At 45.5% G+C, this 13432-nt stretch overlaps 1 protein-coding gene across 1 annotated transcript in view; it reads right to left on the reverse strand.

Moving 5' to 3' along the window:
• LOC134438700 (tyrosine-protein kinase CSK) overlaps window positions 1–6920 on the reverse strand; it is a 67961-nt gene extending 61041 nt beyond the window's left edge. The window contains exon 1 of the mRNA XM_063188315.1: window positions 6761–6920. The gene's annotated coding sequence lies outside the window, so the exon portion shown is untranslated. The remainder of the gene's footprint in view (window positions 1–6760) is intronic.
• Window positions 6921–13432: the final 6512 nt, after the last annotated feature.

Genomic DNA, 13432 nt, shown 5'->3' on the forward strand with positions numbered 1-13432 from the left:
TCCCATCCCATCCCAGCTCAAGCCTGCCCCGATGCCCCCACCCCTCCAACACATACACACAGTGTCCAGTCCACCAACAGCCTGAAAATACTAAGTCCTCCCCACACACACGCCCGACACAACATCACAAACACTCACACCTCGCACACACACACAGTCCAGTTCACCTACTGCCTGAATATGTTACTAAGCGCACACACGCACGCCCGATGCAAGAACACAAACACTGGCTCCAATTTTCCATGCATTTTATCTTGACACACGCACGCACGCACACATGCACGCACACCACTGCAGAGACACATACACATGTACGTACACATACACACACCACTCTCCACCGCGGTACCCACATCTTCGTAGGACGTTCACTCAGGAGTCAGCCAGACTGCCACTTCAGACCATCTCCCACCTAAACCACTGACCCATCAACACACTGCACACAACACAAATAATACACACACGCCAGGAAATGCAGAAACCATGCAATGGAATGTGCATTCATAACACCTAGTGAGTGCACTGCACTGCACACCACGCAATACCCACATGCCCTGACCCACTGACTATCGACAGGCCCTCAACACGCCATGCACAGCCACGCACCATATACACACACACACAGGACACAACATAGTTCTGCACTTGAATGGCTTTGGGCCCCCTGGAGTCTCATGATGACGTAAGGCTTAACCCCCTCCTTTCTTTTTGGTTGTAGCGTAGTGGGGTTAACGTGGGGGCTTGGAACCTCACTTAGCGTGGTACAGCTGGACGGGCAGAACAGGAACAACAAATGCAAATGAGACGACAGCTAGAGCCAGCCAGGCTTTCTGCATGAGCAGCCGCCCAGGCACTACACGCCGCAGAGAGAGGGCAGAGGGGAGCAGGAGAGAGTGAACCAGAAAAAGAGACGCGGAGAGAGAGAGAGAGAGAGAGAGAGAGAGAGAGAGAGAGAGAGAGTGAGAGAGAGAGAGAGAGAGAGAGAGAGAGAGAGAGAGAGAGAGAGAGAGAGAGAGAGTGTATTAGAGCAAGTTATGCCCAGACAAAAGGCAAAGTGGGGGACTCTACTACAGAATAGACTGCCCAAGTCTACTCAGTCATGCATGCTGCAGGTGGCCAAGGTTCAATAGACCTCATGCCTGTGAGCACATGCGCACAAGCACAGACACAGAGACACATGTACACAAAACCCATTTGTACACAAAGCACACACACGCACGAACAAACGCACACACTGTAAACTTGGTATCTCCATCTGAAGAACAGCAATGGGTCATTTCACATGAAATCAGAGATTTTGGGGACCAACTGACATTTTTATGAAATGTGGAGCCCCAGAATTGCATTCTACCATGGCACAAAAAACGAAGTTGTATTAAAACTCTGTCAGTCGGGCCCCAAAGTGTCTGATTTCACATGACATGACCCCAATGAGCCCAAATGAGCACAGTAACACGCTACCAAACAGATGAACGTGCAATGGGCTGGGGCCACCTCAGCGAGTCAAAGCTCAGTGAAACTACAGGCAGTAGTTTAGCTGCTTAGCTGCCCCTTTTGCTTTGCAGCAGGCAGGCCAGTCTGTAGGGGACGGGACACGCATACATACAAGCTGCTCTGGGGAACCAGCTGAGCTGCACTGGCACTGCACGCACAGACACAGACACACACACAGACACACAGTTCATGCCTTCATATGGCCTATTTTGGACAATCACTCTTGACTGACTGTGTGTGTGTGTGTGTGTGTGTGTGTGTGTGTGTGTGTGTGTGTGTGTGTGTGTGTGTGTGTGTGTGTGTGTGTGTGTGTGTGTGTGTGTGTGTGTGTGTGTTGCATGGGGGAGGTGGGTCAGTTGTCCTGGGCTGTGCGTGCATCCCAAAGTGTGCTTGCTACATAAAATAGGCACTGAAAATCACAGGCACTGAAACCTCAAGTGAACTACAGGTTTGAAAAGGCATACATAGTGCATGACATGAATTGTTGCATGTGAGCCTGTCTGGGTGTGCGTATGGGTGAGTGGCTTTGTGTTGTGTGTGCGTACTTGTGTGTGCCTAGATGTGTTTGAGTGTGTGTGAGTGTGTGAATGTGTGTGTGGACATCATGTGTGTTGCATGACCCTCTCGAATGGCCTTCTGCTACCCAGATGGAGCATGCCCACTCCCCTGGCACCCCCCCCCAACACACACACACTACAATGCCGCCATTCTGCCAGGCTGCCTGGGCAAGGCTGGCAAAGGTCTGGTCTGGGGAACACAGCACAGCTGCGACACACACACACACACACACACACACACACACACACACACACACACACACACACACACACACACACACTATAAGAAAGGCAGGAAGGGAGGGCAAGTGGGAGCAAAGAGAAGAATAGAGATGGGGGGGTGAATGAGAGAGAGTGAGTGAGTGAGAGAGAGAGAGAGGACAATAAGCAGGAAAGAGAGAGAGAGACAGAGAGAGAGAGGGGGGGGGAGAGAAACAGGGACAGAGGCAGAGAGGAGTGTGACCCCAGAGAGAACCGAGAGAAATAAACAAAGATGGCCGTCTTCCATCAATACAACTCATGTACACCAATGGAAACCATGGTCGGACTGAGGTACTGTGAAGGGAGCATTAACATGGGAGCAACACATCAGATGCATAAAAAACAGAGCTAGCAACTGAACAACTGCTTGGGACCCCCAGGCCGCTTATAGGGGTAATGTGCGTAATGACCTTTGGGTATGTCAAAGCACGATAATAGATGGCTCACATATTGACAAACATCTAGTGCCCAGCCATAGGCCTTGAGTAAAAAACAAAAAAACAGCCAACAGGTTTTGTTTAACAACTAAACATCAGTGAAATTTAAAAAAAAACATTTTGTATAGCCTTTGTGGCCCATCATCATTTAGACTAAAGTTTCAAGGTTTTCAATCAAAGTGTAGGGCTTTTGCCTGGAGCCCCAATGAGAGGCACAGAACTAACTTAGCCTAACTTACATCTGGGGCATATCCTTGAAATGTGATGTGGGTGTGGCTAAAGGACTGGGTGTGCCCCACCCAAATCTTGGAGGCCCCAGTCTCATCACCACCGCACCGCACACATGACATGCTGCCAAGCCCTCACCCGTTCATCTGGTGTTTTAAAACGGGCAGACATGGGACGAGTGCTGTCATAATAAACAACAGTCAGGAAAAGACTTTATGACTTCATCTCTCTGCCCTCGTCTTAAGAGTAACGTGCTCTTCCAGACACACAGACAAACTAACAAAGAGCCATGAGAGTAGCACTCGCCCTCTAAAACACACACACACACACACACACACACACTTTGGTGAGGTGACCTTTAGCACTGAACGCTGACATTTGTTCTCCCGGCAGCCTGCTCAAAAATGTCTCTCTCCTCGGCGCAGTTCGGACTGCGGTGCCACCCACGACTGTCTCTTTTCCAGGGCAGGGTCATGTGTGACTATGCAGGAGGCTTAAAGGCCAACATTCAGGTTAAAGACTACTGTGGACGAATGTATAGTAAAATAGTGCAAACGTATATTTTGGTTAATTAATGTCACATTATGCTACAAAATCAACTTAAACGTTGCTCTTTAACCAGGTTCTATCAAATATCTCCTTACGCTACTGGTCGAACCTGCACTCAACACTGTTTCTCGAAAGCACCGTGCGAACCAGTTAGGGACCTAGAAGGAATCTATTGGGAAATTGCGTTGAAACCAACCAAGTTAACTTAGCAACGGCGCCGGCACGGAACACACCCAGAGCGTTCTTTGCTCCGACTTTCACAATTACTTTTTCAATGACAAAACTAGCAGAAAACCACAGTTTCCCACAGATGAAGTAGTAGCATGGTGTGGTGCCACGGGTGAAAAAAATTAGGTCGGTGCAAGAGGTTTTTGTTTTGTTATGGGGTCTTTTTCGCTTTTATTATTAGGATAGTACAGTGAAGAGTGGCACAGGAAATGAGTGGGAGCGAGACGGGGTAGATTCGGGAAACACACACACACACACACACACACACACACACACACACACACACACACACACACACACACACACACACACACACACACACACACACACACACACACACACACACACACCTCCTCTTCAGTGAAGGCAAGGCAGGCATCCTGATCTACACCCCTTCTGACAGCCAGATGGCAGGCCATGAATAAAACACTCACACAACACGTTTAAAAAAAAGCAGGCAATGATGCAGAGTGTGCTAGTCACTAATGGTTTAGTGTTCTTCTGTGTTAAGTATTGTGTTATGTGTGTGTGCGCGTGCATGGACCCATGTGTGTATACATACAGTATGTGCGTGTGCGTAAGTTTGGTGTTGTTTGTTTGGTGTGGAGTGGTCCTTCGCACTGTTGGAATCATAATGTAACTTGAGATGGGACAGGGTGGTGATGAATGCCCGCAGGGTAGGCGTATAGGCGTGTGTGTGTTGTGTGTGTGTGTGTGGTGTGTGTGTGTGTGCCTGCGCGCGCATTGCTGCGTGCATGCATGCGCATGTGCATGCGACGGTGTGTGTCTGTGTTTGTGTGTGTGTGTGTTTGTGTGTGTGTGTGTGTGTGTGTGTGTGTGTGTGTGTGTGTGCGTATGTTAACAATGCACACAGCATCCGTCTTTCTGTGCAATCAAAACACTGATTAGTTTAGTGCAACGGGCCGGGTGGCTCAGCTCTCCAATCCATCACATAGTCCCAGTGAGGAGGATGAGGCCACCTGGAGACATCTGGACCAGCAGCACGCCATTGGATAACCCCCCCTAAACACTTCCATCCATTGATCTCCAGGTGTGTGTGTGTGTGCGTGTGCGTGTGCGTGCGCGCGTGACTGGAAGACACATTGAAAAATAAAAATTAATAAAATGAGCACAGAGCAGCTCATACACAGACACAAAGAAAGAGAGAGCTGCTGTACCTGTTGTGCCTAAGACAGATGCTGTGTGCCTTCAATTTGGTTAGGACAGAGACAAAAGCACAACTAAATTCTGTTCAAAGGCTGCCTTGCCATTTCTGTAACGGTTTTGAGGTTTCTGGGCCCGGTATGACTCTCAGGGCCCCAAGCAATTGCTTGTGTTACTATTTTCCATTGACAAGATAGCAATAAGTTTTTCTAGGTTCTGCCTTTTCACCGTCTCCGGTAATAATATCCCATACATATGAACACACAGTAATAATCATTGTCATGTGAACGTTTCACAGGGCTGCCTACTAGCCTGGCACAGGATTGGCAACGCAGGGTCATCATCATCACATCACAGACCCACGGAGCTGAAAGCGGTTATCAGACAGACAGGCACAACATACGGAGGGGCCGGGACACACACATGCTCCAGTCCCGTCTGGCTTGAGCACATTCCAGAGCGGGATGGCGGATGCCAGCCAGCCCAGGAGGAGCCAACCAGACAGACCCCCTCCAAAACGTACCCTCCCAAACCAGCCATGGCAACACAGGCCGGACGACTCCGTCCATGCGTGCCCCCATTGTGGTGGAGGGTGCTTTAACCCACTACGGCTGGCTGGGAAACAGTCATGTTGTGGCGCGCGTATATCTGAAGCGCTCCACAAAGGCAGCATCTCCAGAAAATGGTTAGAAACGGAGTAGTGAAGCCCCGGCGGCGCACACGGAGCCAGCTTGCATCCCGCTATTCACATACATTATTTACATCAACCATTACATAATGTTGTCCCTAAAGATATCCTGATCATAGGCATATACTCCGTCTCGGATGGTGGTATTAAACATTGCAATCTCTAATGCACTTACACCACATCAAAGCAATGAATGCATGAAGGGCATGTGTCATCAGTACTGTAGGTCTTTTGGGCAAAGAAACGACATGACAAACACACACGTATAACAAAAACATTGGGGTTATTTGAAGTTGTCTGATTTTTTTTTTCATATATGCACGAATTTTTAATTTTCTCCACCAGGTCAGAATGTTGCGGATGGTGTTTTCAATCATTCTGAAGACTGCAAAGAAATACCAACTAAACTGCCCAATAACAAATGGCAAGCTGAGTCCACATAGCATCAAGATAATCACGCAGCATAGCCTAGAACTACTCTTAGTTGACATCAGACTCGCACACAATACAGGAATCTCGTATCGTTGCACTCCGAAAGCTGACATGTACACTGGATAGTGATCTACTGTAACAAGCAGTCGGTCGCCTGTTGTACTACATTCGTCAGCCTAGTTCAGCTCTCTGCACAATAGCGAGCGAGGAAACGCACAACAATGCATTTCATACACACGTTTCCACAAACCACCCCATCATGCTCGCCACTTCCCGTTTCGTGTGGGAGTGTGTTGGGTTTGGTGGCAAGAGGCACCTGTGTTTTCAAGACTGACAGCAACCGACTACATTACATATCGAATATTTTCAACCAGTGTCTCTGTCGCTAGCTCAGCCGTCCATCAATGGGCTTAGCCTGGCGGCAACAGTCGCTCGATGTGGCTTCAGCTGAGGACGGCGGTGGCTAGCTGGCTAATTGACTGGTGAACTGTCTTGGTTGGAAAAAAGACATATCAAAAGGAAAAGCGTAAACGAGAATGCAAGTTCGTGTCTTCGGTTTATAGCGTGGACATGTGACGTTGTTGCATGGTCAGAAAACAACGACACTGAATTATATTTTGACAGCTGCATGTGGATGATTTGGGGCAAGTCAATCACCAAATATTGCAGCAGTGGCTAGTGGAAACGAAGAGGCACAGACAACAGTTTGGGCTGCTACTCACCATTAGATATCCTCTTGGTAAAACACCCGTCCAGCCTCCTCACAATATACTGCGGCACTGAACGCAGGCGATATGCGTCCAAGTCAACATCCAGTTTAACCAGGTTAAATAAAGTAAATCAAAGCAGTTTCCGCAGAGCTTTCTCGTCTGACTTCGCACAGGGCCGTGAAAAGGAAATGGTCTCCGTTTCATTCAGACAACTCATGTGCGCTTGCGCGCTGTCCGTAGGCACAGCCACTTTTCCAAAGGGTGAAAGAATGCAGGGAGAACCAGCACGCGAACACAGGTGGACCTCGCGCGCCCTCTAGCGACACATGAATGTCAGTGTTCTTGGGTCGTCGATGCAACGGAGTAACATCTGTCTATTCACATCTGCCCCTATTTTCCAAGATATCACAGTGCGACAGCCTTTATTTTCAACAAATATCATATGTGGCTATAAGACCATAAATCCATAGAGCTCGCGGTAGAGGGCCAATAAATAAAAAGGGATTGATAGGGCTATAAGAGCTAGGACAGCCATTGGCGTGGTATTAGGCTACAAAAACACTGCCATCTTGTGACAAATCAATAGCAAACACAGTAGGTAGGGACGAGATTTATGGAGGGCCAGAAAGAGGCAGTAGACAGTAGACTTATAGGCCCTACAGTTGCCTACATACCAAAAACAGTTTGATGGCAAAACCTTCAAGAAAGAATGCAGCATACAGTAGCAAGCCATTGGCAGTAGACAGTAGACTTATAGGCCCTACAGTTGCCTACATACCAACAACAGTTTGATGGCAAAACCTTTTAAGTAGTTTAAACACTTAGTGGTTTCTTTTGCCTTAAGACATGTAAAAGTTTTTATCTTTTACCTGACATGTTTCGACGGTGTTACTTCCGTCTTCATCAGAGGGTCACTGTGATGTTGATGAGTGACGTGCTTTAAAAACAGCTGATGTTGTTGTGGAGGTGTGACCTCCCTGTCAATAATGACAGGTTGGTCACACCTCCTAAGAAAAAATGAGCATAAAAAGAGTGTGAAAAGGAAACAGAACAAAGACATACAAGAGCAATAAAGGAGAGGGCCACACAGGAGAACCACAAATCAGCCATAACTGACCACTGTAGGAGGGAAAATCACATCATGGACTGGGACAAGGCAAAAGTCATACAGCAAGAGAACAACAGATACCACCGCTGGATTAAGGAGTCTATGGAGATCAGAAAGCGTAACCCAAGTAGGGTAGACTGAGTACAGTTGAGTACAGGGTACAGTTGAGACATACCAAATATCTCTGGGTAACAACATAACTCTGATCTAATTTTTGCTGTGGACATGCACATCGATGTCCACTTAGATCATGGGAAATTTGAAACCAGCACAGAACACAGATCCAAAGATATTGGGAAAATGCTGTTTTCGACAGGTCAGATTTACTTCACCAGGGTCTTTCAACATTGAATATCTAATGACCAGTAGTTATCCTCTTGATATAAGTTACATGATTGCAAGCCATGATATGTGCTCTAAAAGCAGACATATTTCCTGACATCATAACAGTTAAACCCAGTTTAAAATCTTTATCAATGTGTGATCTGGCCAGAAGGGGACAGTTTAGACACTAGCCTGTAATGCTAATTTCACTATGTAAAATCAATGTGAAGATGCTAACGGGTACAGTTGAGTACAGTATTTTGCTATCGGCCATGCTATTAGCTCCCATGGCTATTACACCCCATTGATTAGAATGGTGTCTCAACTGTACTCTGCTATGTCTCAACTGTACCCCACCGATTTTCAGCTAGGATACAGTTTGGACAAAAGTGCACCTTTTTTGTTTGATTAATTACATAAACATTAAACATCCTAGAGATATAATTCCTTGATTATATATTTGCCCACATCCTGAAAATATGTTCTGTCCAAAACAACTTTCTTTTTAGGACATTTTAATAGTCTAATTTCTGCGTAGAAGGGGACAAAAATAAAAGTGTACCCAACTGTACTCAGTCTACCCTACCATGAACAGGGATGAGGGGGCATACATGCTCTCACACACCTGGACCACCATCCTAAGAGGACAACTCTAACAGCAGGAGGTGTGACCAACCTGTCATTATTGACAGGGAGGTCACACCTCCACAACAACATCAGCTGTTTTTAAAGCACGTCACTCATCAACATCACAGTGACCCTCTGATGAAGACGGAAGTAACACCGTCGAAACATGTGAGGTAAAAGATAAAAACTTTTACATGCACACTAAGAAATGCTGGGTTGTTTTGTCAACCCAAGTGCTGAATAACAGCTGTTGGGTAAACGTGTTGGGTTATTCTAACTCAATATTGGTACAGTGGGGAACATCTATGCTACTTCACTGATTGGGTTATTAGTTAGGTCACACAATAACCCAACTCACTGGTTTATTGTACCCAACACTGTGTTGCCCTGCTACGTTTGAATTCAGAGTTCCCTGCAGATAATGTTCTTTGCCCGCCCTGGAAGAAGTGAACTGACCGGAGTCTTCAACAAAAATGAAGGTTTGTAGGCCTTGTTTCCCGCCGAGAAGGTTTGTAGGCCTAATGTGTTTTTACTGTTTCGACTCGAGAGTTACCGAGACGAGATTCATTCCAATGTTTCTTATGATTAGATTAGTTGACTCCATTTCCATTGGTTTAGGTCATTGAGAGTAACCAACGGTTTAGGTTTGTGTAGCGACTACCTTGGGCAACGGTCTTCTAGGCCTATGGGTTCATAGCCTACTTCATAGTTCGATCGTATGGAAGATAAGGAATGCGTTGGATGAACGAATGGCTATCACACATCTATCAGCTTTAGTCAGTTAACTAAGGTAGCTGGAGACAAAACAGTAAAAACACATTAGGCTACAAACCTTCATTTTTGTTGAAGACTCCGGTCAGTTCACTTCTTCCAGGGCGGGCAAAGAACGTTATTGTTATTATTAATTTCTCTAACTTGCGCTGATTTGTGCTAGTTATTCCACGCGAACTCGCGGCAGCAGAGTTGATAATCTTTGCCGGCGGAGACACCAACTTCAGCGCGGCGGCACTGCGGCCAGTGTTGCCAGATGTGTCTGACCAAATCCCGCCCAAAAGGTTCTCAAAAACCGCCAAAATGCGCTAAATTCCGCCCAAATTCAACAAATTACATTGACTTTTATGGGCCCAAAACGGCTTAAAAAAACGCCAAATGGCCAATTTTTCCCGTTTTTGCCCGCCGACGCTCATCCCAAGTAGCCCAATTGGGCACAAATCAGCGCAAGTTAGATAAATTAATAATAACAACAACGGAAAATACGGACGTGCCGTGTATCCCTATTCAGTTGGACTATTGCCGCTGGCATCTGCAGCTCTGCTCAAGGTAGGCTAGTTCATGGCTGATTGCAGCTATAGTCTGTGTGGTTTCAGATAAGCCTGGACGTCCGTGAAGTGGGCTTCGATACAGACATGTCAGGACGGTTAACACTGTATGTCAGCGAGCATGGTATAGCTAGGCCTACTACCTCTGGTTTAACAACACTGTTGCTTTCTATTTGCTATATGATTGCAGCTATTAGGCCTACAAAAAGGAAGGAGACGTCCAGGACTGAACAGAGCTGTCACCAGTTGCAGTGCAGTGCACTGACTGACGTGAGTAGTAGGTCCTATTTATAGGTTTTCGGTGTGGCCAGCCCAAAGCGAATACGGTGCTTTTTGACTGTATGATAACATGTCTGTTATATTGCATTATTTTATATTTAAATGCAATCATCTTTGTAGATAAGTGTGAAAACAAAATGGGACAATAAAATCAATGTATTGCACAAACTGGTGTGCTTATTTTGCACAGTCTGTGTCACATATAATAAGTGATACATTTATTGGGTAAATTTAACTTCATAATTAAGTAATTTTAAACAGAATATTGGGGCTGTATAACCCAAATGTAGGATAATGATATAATAACTCAATAATGAACATTCAATATAACGATTTGGTGAGAAATAACCCCACATTTGAGTTAATTGTTTTACTCAACCTGTTGGGTTGAAATTCATAACCCAATGCATTGTATAAATACAACCCAATGCGAGGTTGGTCCAATAGTTACCCAGCACGGTAGTAAGAATTGGGTTATTTTCAACCCATCCTTTTTTTAGGGTGTGTCTTAAGGCAAAAGAAACCACTAAGTGTTTAATTTAAACAGTTAGACATAATGAACTTAATACACTTTTAAGTCGATGAATATGAAATGCTGAGTTGAGTAGGCCTAGGCCTACTCAACTGGCTAAAAGCAGGCTAGGCCTATTTTGATTGAACCCAAGAATGAAGAACCATGAATGAACACTACCAACAATGCTAGAAAGAGAAAAAAAATAGCCTGAACAGCAGGGAAAAGATCTATAAAATGTACACAATTATTCATATTTTACTTTCCTAGTAGGCCTATATAGCCTACTCTACACATGATAAACATAGGCCTATAGGCCTACTGGTAGGCTATATCTGCCATGGCACTGTATGGAGTAGCCATCACTAGGGTTGTGGGTGTGCTCTGACTGTCGCACCAACAGGCCTGCCTCTATGGTCTGTAGCCAGCGAGTGAATCTGAGTTGTGAGAGCCCCAGTTTGGTAGCCTACCCCATAGGCCTGGGTTGCAGTCTTGGTGGAACAACTCTACTGCCCTTCTCTACAAATGTCAATTCAATTCAATTCAATCCAATTTATTAGGGACCATGTACAATTAAAATAGAAATATTGATGCACTATACCAGTTAGCCTCAGGCTAGTCAGAAGTGTGATGGCTTGCCATGAGGTTACTGGAGGCGCAGTTGGCCTGGCCATAAAAGGGACCCCAGGATGGCTAACCCTGGTGTGAGGAGACCCAGAATGTGAGGCATCCATCCTGGAATGGGAGAAGTATGGTGGGAGGTAGGCTACGTGAGGTGAGGGACACCAAGAGTGTGTGAATTTAGTGTACAGGTCCACTTCCCAAAGGAATAGGCAGTGTGATTCAGCAGTCCAGTGGGGTCATCCCTATGTTCCCCGGGTCCTATGTTTTCAAAAAAGCGTTCTATGTTCCCCACTGCATCAAAGTAGACTGCTGCCACATGGCAAAGTGCAGGTTGCTGTTGCACCTCTGACAGGTTAAGTTTAGGGATAGTTTTGGTCAGGGCACAAATTTACAACTCAGAAACATTGCATTACTGACAGGTTAGGTTTAGAGATGGTTTTGGGAAGGGCACAATTTGAAAACTCGGAAACATACAATGCGGGGAACATAGAACCCTTTTTTAGAAAAAGGGTTCTATGTTCCCCTCTGCTTCCAAGTAGACTGCTGCCACATGGCAAAGTGCAGGTTGTTGTTGCACCTCTGACATGTTAGGTTTAGGGATAGCTTTGGTCAGGGCACAATTTTGCAGCTCACAAACATTGTGTTAATGACAGGTTAGGTTTAGGGATGGTTTTGGGAAGGGCACAATTGGAAAACTTGGAAACATACAATGCGGGTAATATAGAACCCTTTTTTAGAAAAAGGGTCCTATGTTCCCCGGTCCCGGGGAACATAGGACCCGGGGAACATAGGTAGGCCTACGCTCCCGTCCCAGTTTAGTACCCAAGGCCAGGTTCAAAGCTGAGTGGGACTGCCCTTTGCTACAGGCGCATGAAAGTGGCCCATTTGTCATTTTCCTCATAACTAAGGCATACATTTCATGTGTGCAAAGGGAAAAGAATCTGGTGCCACATGAATGTCTATTTTCTGTTATTTATTTTTTCAGTGCAGTAAGACTAACGTTTCGACATGCGTCTTCATCAGAGTCCTTAGGACTCTGATGAAGACGCATGTCGAGGACTCTGATGAAGACGCATGTCGAAACGTTAGTCTTAAAGCACTGAAAAAAATAATAACAGAAAATAGACATCGGTGTGGCACCAGATTCTTTTCCCTTTGCACTTATTATTTAGTCCTGCTCTGGTTGCACCGGATTGTCAAATTAGAAGCGCAGAGGGCGTATTTCCTTTGTTTTTGCATACATTTCATGTATTGCACTGCACCTGGCACATACTAAAACTGGCTTAGATAAGATTTTAAGGATTGTTACGATTTGCATATCCATGTATGTTTTTTCACATCCTTTTCAGGGATATTTGAAAATATAGCCCTAGGTTACAGCTGAAAGAAGAAATGTGATAGATTATGTGGAGAGATCAAAAGAAATTTAAAGAATTTGTTCAGACAAGTGGTTCTCAAAGTGTGGTCAGGGGACCACTGGCGGTCAGCAAAACAGCTCAAGTGGTCCGCGAGGAGACATCTGCACATGAAGTCAATGTGTCCAAGACTAGCGATAGCATAGGCTTTATTTGTAACACTAATAGAGGGCTAAACTTTGGGATAAACTAAATGAAAGTCCTTCTGCACAAGCCATTACAGGTGCAGATGTAACTTTACAGGGCAGTGAAACTTGATCAAGGCTGAAAGTTCAGAAAACACAGCACACTGAATGCTGTTCTTATTTCTTGGAGCGAACAACACATTTTGCAGATGATCTGAAAAGGTTTGTGAAGCACTGGGTTTAGACTGGTCAGAGTTTATCCAAACACTGTTGCATTTTCTATGTTTATTTAGCAAGGACATGAACTCGGAGCTGTGTTGGGAAATTATTCAATGTCATCTCATCTCAGATG

Source organism: Engraulis encrasicolus, chromosome 22 (genome assembly GCF_034702125.1).
Source record: "Engraulis encrasicolus isolate BLACKSEA-1 chromosome 22, IST_EnEncr_1.0, whole genome shotgun sequence".
NCBI lineage: Eukaryota > Metazoa > Chordata > Actinopteri > Clupeiformes > Engraulidae > Engraulis > Engraulis encrasicolus.